The 10,072-nt window shown below is 39.2% G+C and overlaps 1 long non-coding RNA gene across 1 annotated transcript; it reads left to right on the top strand.

Annotated features, from left to right (window-relative positions):
- Positions 1-2,286: 2,286 nt before the first annotated feature.
- Positions 2,287-3,346, top strand: LOC309698306. The gene is made up of 2 exons (XR_014274057.1): positions 2,287-2,463; positions 3,016-3,346. It is a non-coding gene; the product is annotated as an uncharacterized lncRNA (long non-coding RNA).
- The last annotated feature ends 6,726 nt before the right edge of the window (positions 3,347-10,072 follow it).

Raw genomic sequence — 10,072 nt, 5'->3', positions numbered from 1 at the left:
CCCTGAATGTTTGCATAGTATTTCCACGTTAAGCTTAACAACTGATATATTGAGCCACAGCTGGACTGGCCATCGGAGTTCCATATTGAGGTGGAAAGGAAGCGATTTGTCCTGTACTTCAGCTAGAATTAAAAAATAGACACAAAGCTGGCGTTATTCTGTCTTTGCTGCGCAGCTGCATCTACTTCTCTCATTCTCTCCCCCTTCCTCTCCTGTTATTACTTCAAACATGAAACTGATCAATGATCAGCTGATTGGCTTTTCTGTCGCAAGTCCCGTCTTTCTTGTTTGTTTATCGCTCACTTTGCGCTAGAAAGAGGAGACCAGCGGATAAACAACAGCAGCACGTTTAAGCGTGATAAGCTGTTGTTAGAATGTATTTAATATTACTTTCTAGTATCAGCTGAGGTTTGCTGGAGGCATAGCTGTAAAAGCTGCTGGTCATGATATCCGTTTGGATATGTGGTGAGAGGGAAACATGAAGATGGAACCAGGAGATGTTCTTACTAAACGTCCTTACTAGAGCTGAGCAGGTGATGGATAAACAGGTTTACCTTTTAGGTGACATTAATGAGTTGAAGGGAAGTTATGAACTGTTTCTGAGAGACAAATAACACCAGGATCCTTTTTTATGTAGCTGACAGCTGGTAACTGTGCAGGGGTGGGTCTAGCAAAGTTTTGTCAGGGGCCAGGTAGGCAATTAACAGGGAGAGGGGGGCACAAAGAAATATTTTTCTTTGTTATGCCATTTAAAAACTTTGAATAAATAATTATCTGAATCTTACAACAAAAGTGGTCATCTGATTAAATGTATAGAAATCCATAGTACCTTTTTCCTTTGGGAAGGTACCATCTGTGCAGTCTGCAATTCTGTTGAAGAAAGATGTTGAATCTATTTAATTAGTGTAGAAAAATAATTGATTTCTGTGCATTTGTTTTACATTTGCATGGTTCCCTAATATTTTTGCTGGGAGTTGGCAACCCTATTAGTTAGGTAGGTAAGTACACGGCTGGCCTGGGAACGCCTCGGTGTTCCCCTGGATAAGCTGGAGGAGGTGGCTGGGGAGAGGGAGGTCTGGGCCTCTTTGCTAAGGCTGCTGCACCCGCGACCCGGTCTCGGATGAAGATGGATGAATGGATGGACAGTGTTATATGTTTAAAAGTAACCTAGTCAGTTTTGAAGCTCTAAAGAATGTAGCATCATAGGCAGTGTAGTCCGTGCTGCAGGGAGAATGGACTGCCATACACGTTATGTGTCTGTGAGCGAGGGAGGGAGAAAAAGGAAAGGTACGAGCTGTCATCGAGCAAAAACGGGAGCTGGAAGCATGTAAATATAATAATAACCACTGCAGCCAAGAAGAGTGCCTGACGAGCCCAGTTGTAAGTAAGCTATTAAGACTCGACTGTACACCGTGTTCGTGTTTTCCTCCAAAAACAATAAGTTCCGTTGGAGCAGCCTTTCAACGCCTCTCTTTGTCTCTCGCAAGCAAAGTTGACCCACACAACAAAGTAAAGCTATTTTTTGGCTACGAGCCTGACACAGAACCCGACGTATTAGTCAGAGGTCCCTTTACTACGGTTCGGAGCCGCGGTCAGTAACAGTAATAAATCACACAGCAATAGTACATTCACATAGTTGTAAACAGCATGATAATATATTAAGTAATCCAAAGTATTCAGAATACGATACTCTCATTGAGTAACGTAACGGAATACGGTACAGAATACATTTTGGGGCATGTATTCTGTAATCTGTAATGGAATACATTTTAAAACTAACCTTCCCAACACTGATTATATGGCACATAAAAGTGAGTAGAACTCCCAATACAACTGTGCAACAGCCAACATGTGCAGTGGGACATATTGATCATTTTTGATGTTCATTAAAAACTATGTTTTTAAACTATGTTGTCTATCGCCCTCCTTCAGTCTTGATGAATGCTGGCATAAACCCATTAGATCTGATTGAGCTATGTTTCATCATGCTAACATGCAAATGTAACCCAGTGTTAAAAACGGGATTAAAAGTATAAATATTCATACTCTCACGATGGGAATAAATATTGATAAAAACTAAATTAATTATAATAAATACTGATAAAAAGCATGTAAACATAAGTTTAATATGTACATATGTATATGTGGTATATAGATGGTGTGGGGGCAGGACTTAGTCCTTTAGAGTGTGTTTGTCAGATCCACTGAGCGACCAATCATTGGCCGGTCTGACCCTCCCCCCAGTCTGTGCGCTGCTGAGACACCTGTGCGTGCCTTCTTGTGCCAGTAAGATACGCCAGAGACACAGACGGTGAAAGATCAGTTTACCCGTGCGGCGAAGAAGCTAGCTGGATAGAGAAAGTCCTTTTTTCGGCAAGAATAATAAGAGTGATACTGTATTCCAGAGGCCGTGAGCCAACGTGAGCACTGTGAAGCCCCGTGTAGCATTTGTTGCTTCGCATGGTAAGTCCCAGGCAGCACACGTGCGCTAGCATAGCATGCTACTTGCCGCTAGCTCTGATGCTAACTTCCGTTAGCCATTTTGCAATGAAAGTGCCTTTTCCGAGGCTAAAGCAATTAGCACTGAGTCTGCTGCACTTTATATGAGATGTTCTTTAAAGGTTTATGTCACATTACTGTGGTATTGATGTATAATGTATGGTTTTGTGCGACGTTATGTTAGCACATGTTCACTTTTCTCATGGTGCTAATTATAGTTCTGCACAATTAAGTATTAGCAACGTGAAATTAAGTGCCTTCACCTGCACTGTACTTAGCTGAAACTTGATAAGTCTCAAGCCAATGTGTATTTTTAATGCACTGCTGAGCTATTTTGTATTGTTTTAAATGTGTGTTTCCTATGCACTTTTTTCCCTTTGAAATGAGAATAATTTGTTGTACAACATAGAATATTTTGAAGAAAATTTAGAAGCACTACAAGCAACCAGTAGTAATAATAAGTTACAGGCATGATAGCTTAAATGTTGAACTACTGTGTTCTGGCCTGGTCCCCAGGTCAGGTTTTTTCCTTTGCTTATTTGGATTGGATTGGTTTTGAGGACCTGAGAAGAATCGAGGATCCCTTTTCCAGTACTGGATGGCGAGCCCAGCCCAAAGAGCCGGATGAACTGGTAGATTGTAACCCGACTGGTTACAAACACACTGAGTGACTACTGAACATTGAAAGACTGAAATTGACTTTTAAAAAGAAAAGACACAAAAGACAATATATCCTTAGGTCGACCATTTGTGGGGTTTATTTTATTTTGTTTTCAAGAAGCGCGCTCTACTTTTGTTAAATGTGCACAACTTTAATAATTGCTAATAAATGCAATTGTGTTTTCTACACCTACTGTGTACAAGTCCTCTGTTGTCATACACCCTTGGCTCCTACGAATCTAGAACCTGTCTGATCTGGTCCATATTTCCCTTCTGTCCGCGTACTGTGGTTAAAGGTAACTATACTGCCCGCACTACATGCAAAGAAGGCAAGAAGTAGCACTAACAGGTCTAGTATTGCACCACCAGTGTTACACAAAGGTAGAATACAATACTGTAGGTATGTGTACAAGTCTGTTTACATCTTTATTCATGTATCTGGCAGTAAGTGAGCTGGTAAATTGAATAACAAATCCAAATGATCTACATCATGCAATTATAGTTGTGTTATTGATGTCTCCAGGCAAGAAGTTAAGATATTTTGAAATACTCCAGCAAAATGAATCTATGAATCCAGTTTCATTTATGCCTTCTAAAGGAAGGAAACTATAGGTAATAGACATGGTATATGCCGCACTTTTCCCTTGTAAAATTGATCTAAACTTTGCACTCTGAGTTCTGCAGTTATGAACAGCAGCAGCACAATTAATAATCAAGGTAGTGTATCATATTCAGTGTTTTTCTGTATGTTGTGTTCAAGTCTTGCAAGTTCTGCTCTGCTTTAACTACTCAGTGATACGTAGCCAATCATCTTACAAAAGTAGGTAGCTGCTGTCTGAGCACTTTCATGCTCTTCTGACAGCAATTTCACGTCCCGTTTCCTGGCAACATGACTTCCATAACTAAATGGTATATGGACCACTTATTATATACTGCTTTTCTACTCTGAGTATAACATGTGATAGGTTTGTAGCTTAAACCTATTCGCTGGAACGTTCAAGACAATTCAACTACACAGCAAAAGCATTGAACACCAAGTAGGCAAAGTTCTTTGTGTTAACCATATATGAGGGAGAGAACCACGACAAGCGCCAGATTTGACAGAGAAACACTCATTTTTAACACTCGATTTTAACTACTATCATTTTACACCTCAGAGTTACATTAAAAGAATGTGACTCTGCTTAGAGTAAAATTAACTCTACTTTTGCAAGAAGACTATTAACACCAAAACATTTAACACTTTTGAATTTGCTGTGTGTTTATAAAAAAAAGTTTTATTGATTACAAAATATGCTATATCGGATTCATATCGGTATCGGCAGATATCCAAATTTATGATATCGGAATCGGTATCGGACATTAAAAAGTGGTATCGTGCCATCTCTAGTTTTCCATTTAGTAGTAGTACCTGGTACTTAGTAGATTTTTTAGCTCCTGTTTGGCCAGGGTTCTCGTGACTCATCGAGTTAGTCATGAAATCAACTCATTCACAAAAATCACAACCAACACGTTTGAAACCCGACAATGGGGAAAATGACTACTCACAAACCAACACCATGGTTCTGGATTCTGACAAAAAGCCCTGAGCAGTGGGTACACGATTGCCATGACGTACTCCATTGTTGTGTTATTTTTGTGTCACATGCAAATGATGTCACAGACTTTCAGATGCATTGCTATAAAGATCCCATCGACACTGAGGTGGTATCTGAATTGTAATGGAAAATGATTGAAACCGAGTAGAGCAGAGTTGAGCCAAATAGGTACAAGTGGAAAAGAGACATTTGATCTTTTGTGGGCCGGACCAAGAAAACTCCCTTTTCTGTGACTTTTCTTTGTCTGTGCAGAAAATTAACTGGACATTTAATCAATGAAATATCTTAATATAAGAAAAAAAATATCACAATTTCAATAGTGTGTCTCAGTTTTGCTACGTCATACAGAAATGAATGTCTAGTAAATATAATCTGTCAGCATGACTGAAGAAGCTAACAAGTTTCTTACAACATAGTGCCTGAAACGAAGCAGACGTATTGGTTACGGTGAAGGGCATGACTAGATATTCGAAGTTTTCCGGAGGCATGTTAAACACAGTTTTCCATTCGTTACCCTCATGGATGTGGATGAGGGGAAATGCATTACATTATGGAGGTCTATTTTAGTGAAAATAATTCCAACTGCGAAAGAGTCTTTGATATATTTTTCCATGTCCACCCTCTTAGGACAAGAGAAGTTAAATATTTTTTCGGTGGGTAGTGGAGCACCTAGGAGAAGGTCAATAGTCAATCGTATGAACAGTGTCTTGGGAATGAGAGTGGTTTGCCTTTATTGAAAACTTGTTGTATATCTGTATTGTTGTATTCCTGGGAAAATTAATGTGAGACCAGGAATGTAGGAGTTTGTAGACTCAGAGCTAGCTGGGGAGGTAGGCTTTGTGGATTTGAAACAGTTCGACAAACAAATTGGTCTCTTGGGCACAATTAAAGGGCGGTGAAAGGTTTTCTTAAATTCCTCAAAAAGCAAATCATAAGAGCAGGTGGAGATTGGAGTACATTGGAAAAAGGTGTCTGCCTAAGCTAGGGCCTTAAGTCATAGATAACCTACGACATAGGAAAGTTTAGCTGCTTCAGTAAAACTGAGGTTTTTGAAGGTGAGGCAGGTGCTTATGTACCTGCAGGAGCCTCAGTGGGGGTGGGGGGTAGGGGGGGGGGGTGGAGTTGGAACCAGGGAACCTGAGGAGGAAGTGGAAAATACCTCAGCATGAATTGCTTCAATTAATTCAATAAGCCAACCAAAGTGCTGGTTAGTGATTACATGTTAAGCTCTCCGGAAATGTGTAGCCACAGACTGATCTTTAATTATGGCCGCTTGTTTAGAGATGGCAATCTTAATTGGATATGCTTAGAATGCAAATACATCCTTGGCCAGATACATAGATCTGGAAAGAAAAGTGGGGAGAAAGAGAAGGGCAAAGACACAGCAAGTCAGAGGGACGCTGGTCAGACTTGAACTTGAACCATGCCTCTGCATTCCAGCCATCTGACATATGGCTGCCTGCTCACCCACTGAGCTCAATTGAAGCCTGCCATTTACTTCTTTTATACATGCACATCTTTTACAACTTTGTACCATACTAAATTTAAACACTAAGACTAAAAGCTTTATTTGTGGGAAATTGTCATTGAGTATTTTAGTTTTTGACTAGGCTTAATCAGTGAGTAGGATGGACGTTAAATGTACACTGATCATTGGGTGATGTTCATCTACCACTAAAAGTTTCTGTTTAACATGATGTTGCCATAACATAGGACATGGTAAGATGGAAGTTTTGAAGTTTTGAAATTCTTAACTCTACGTTTCAAAGAAATCGAAAAATGCGAAAAATGTGTTCAACATCGGCATTAATCTTCTCCTCAGTTTAATGTCGCATCTCCGAATGAAAATAATCTTTGTCCTGGCTGCCTAGATCTCTAATGCACACATCTATAAGATCGATCAGCTAGAAGTTCAGAAACACAGCAATTGCAGTGTGATCTTCTAGGAGAACTGGGGTTCATTGATCATGGATAGTTTCCAGTTGCTCATCTGATTGCTCTGTTACCCCTACTGGGAACAGAAATGCTTAGATCCTACCTGTTCTGGAATACACAGTAGATAGGTCATTAGATGCTTCAGATCAAGCTTTCATCTTAACCCCTGTATCCTGTCACACTGTGTTCTTCACTTTCCCAATCAATCTCTACTATAACCACAGAGATCATGAGTTAGCCTCCTTTGACAGCCTTTTCAGAACAGAATACATGTATAATGGTCATCACTTTCTCCTCCTCTGCAGACAGCCCCTGCTTTACCAAAGATTGAAACTGTCTATATCTCCAGTAAGCCTTTGTATCATTTACCTAGTATTGAGTTTTGCTATCTGTAGTACACTTTCCATTTGTTGAACAGAGCACAGCCCTTTGCAGTGACACCGTCTCAATTTTTAATTACCTTCAACAGAAAATAACTTTCCAACACAGATTCATTACCTTCTGTGCACATGCATTTCTTCTTCATGTCAGAAAATCTGTCTTCACCCCGTCGAAATAATTAAGCAGACACTGTGACACAGAATATCAGAATTTTTATCTCCACTTTTTCGTAATATCATACAGTCTCTGAACTGAACAGTCATTTGCTAAAACACCCAGACAGGATTGTTAAAATGGCCGGAAAAAAAAACACTCTATTCACTCCATTTGGAACTGACCTACGGACTCTGGATGGATCCTAAAACAATAAGCTTAAAGCTCAATTTCACATTTAGACCAACATTATTATGTTGATGCAGAAACAACACCAACACAGGGGCATCAAAAGAAAACTCTACAAACAGCTAAGCAACAATCACAGCTTCAGCTCCTGTTAATGATTTGTCGCTTACAATTTTACGTTTAGCAATTATCTTCATAGTTGTCTTGAGTGCTATTACATCCAGTTTTTGATGAGCAAGAAAGTGAAGGCCAGTATAAACACAAATTACAACATTCTTCAAGCAGAAAGTTTAAAAGATAGATGAAGCTCACAGGTCTAAAAAGCGAAGGCGACATAGAAGGACCTTAAACCATTTCTTTTTTTAATTGCCCTCAGTGCCTTTGACCTGAGAAGTTAGTAATCAGTTTCCTCCAGCGTGTGTTTGCTCCACATCCAAGTCATCTTCATTGTTATTATGCTAATCCAGTTGATGGATGCTGGTCTTCCAGGTGTTGTTCAATAAATTAGATTCATACAACAGAGTGATGTTGCAGTTTAGCTAACACCTTTGGGTGTTGCCAATAACAGTATTTTTCTGAGGTTACGCAGAACTTTTGCAACTTTATACTTAGGGGAACATGCAGATATTTAAATATTAAAAAAAAACAATATTTAAAAGAAAGAACAAGTGCAGCAGGCACTTTGAGTCCATGTCAGAGCTCAGTATATCACTTTCCCTTTTGCTCTTGAAACAGAGAGACATTGTGTTATACAGACTCAACAGCCTGCAGGCAGGTTCACTAAAAAAAAGGTAAACATTTCAAGTTACACCTTCATGCCAGGATAGCTCACATGCCTTGTGGCATTTAGTGTTTTTTGTTCTTTCGTTTTTTCATTTCCTTTTTAACTTCTAAATTCTTGCCAGGTTGAGTTTGAGAGAAAACAGCTGAAGTATCCATTACAGACTGGTCTCAAATTTAGGACTGAGAGGAATATTTTTGGATGTGATTTTATAAAATCATGTTGCCAATAAATACATGCACAGTAAGACTGTATTCTTACTGTGCAAGTAAAAATATGTTGGAAAAAATACAAACGTATAAAGGTTTTTGGCATGAGGCACCAGCACGAGGATGTGAATCAGCAACCACTTGCAAAACTGAAAACAACTTAAATGTAAGTCAAAACATATGGGAGAAAGAGGGGGATGGGTGGTGGTTAAGGAGGTAGAGCAGATCATCTACTAACTGAAAGTTGGTGTTTTGATCCCTGGCTGCTCCTGTCTATAAAGTATCCGCGAGCAAGATACTTCACGCCGAGATAAGTACTGTTCAGACTTAAGAGACAAAGTGCTTGTGTGAATGGGTGTGTGAGCCATGTTGTTAGATTTGTATTGTTGATTGTCATTTATACTTTATTATTTATTTATACGCACAGGCAAGGTACTCTTTGTTTGTATGTAGACGTCATATGTTAATGAACCTATGTATATTCATGTAACCTCAATAAAAGATCAGTGTTACGGGGGAGCGGACGAGGGCGAGTGGGGTCAAGCGAAGGAACGGCGCTTGTCGTGGTTCTCTCCCTCATATATGGTTTACACAAAGAACTTTGCCTACTTGGTGTTCAATGCTTTTGCTGTGTAGTTGAATTGTCTTGAACGTTCCAGCGAATAGGTTTAAGCTACAAACCTATCACATGTTATACTCAGTTAGAGTAGAAAAGCAGTATATAATAAGTGGTCCATATACCATTTAGTTATGGAAGTCATGTTGCCAGGAAACGGGACGTGAAATTGCTGTCAGAAGAGCATGAAAGTGCTCAGACAGCAGCTACCTACTTTTGTAAGATGGTTGGCTACTGATCACTGAGTAGTTAAAGCAGAGCAGAACTTGCAAGACTTGAACACAACATACAGAAAAACACTGAATATGATACACTACCTTGATTATTAATTGTGCTGCTGCTGTTCATAACTGCAGAACTCAGAGTGCAAAGTTTAGATCAATTTTACAAGGGAAAAGTGCGGCATATACCATGTCTATTACCTATAGTTTCCTTCCTTTAGAAGGCATAAATGAAACTGGATTCATAGATTCATTTTGCTGGAGTATTTCAAAATATCTTAACTTCTTGCCTGGAGACATCAATAACACAACTATAATTGCATGATGTAGATCATTTGGATTTGTTATTCAATTTACCAGCTCACTTACTCCCAGATACATGAATAAAGATGTAAACAGACTTGTACATATACCTACAGTATTGTATTCTACCTTTGCATGTTAGCATGATGAAACATAGCTCAATCAGATCTAATGGGTTTATGCCAGCATTCATCAAGACTGAAGGAGGGCGATAGACAACATAGTTTAACAGCGGAGATAATTGCACATTTTCAGACTATCTCTCCAGGATACATCGATCTTGGTTTGACAAAAGGTCAATAAACACAGTGTTTTTGGTGGGTAATGCTGAATGTAAGTGGAACATGAGTACCCAACAGGGAAGCTTTTAATTCCAAGTTAAATGGCATTTTCAGTTCTGCTTGAATCCTAGATCAATCTAATACAATCCAACAGTCATTTATTTTTGAATCAATAACTACACTCCTGTGCATCCATCATGGGTTTTTTTAATGAACATCAAAAATGATCAATATGTCCCACTGCAC

Source organism: Aulonocara stuartgranti, assembly GCF_965226115.1.
Source record: "Aulonocara stuartgranti genome assembly, chromosome: 22".
Classification (NCBI taxonomy): Eukaryota; Metazoa; Chordata; class Actinopteri; order Cichliformes; family Cichlidae; genus Aulonocara; species Aulonocara stuartgranti.
Note: the sequence above shows the minus strand (reverse complement) of the source record. Positions and strands in the feature narration are given on the sequence as shown.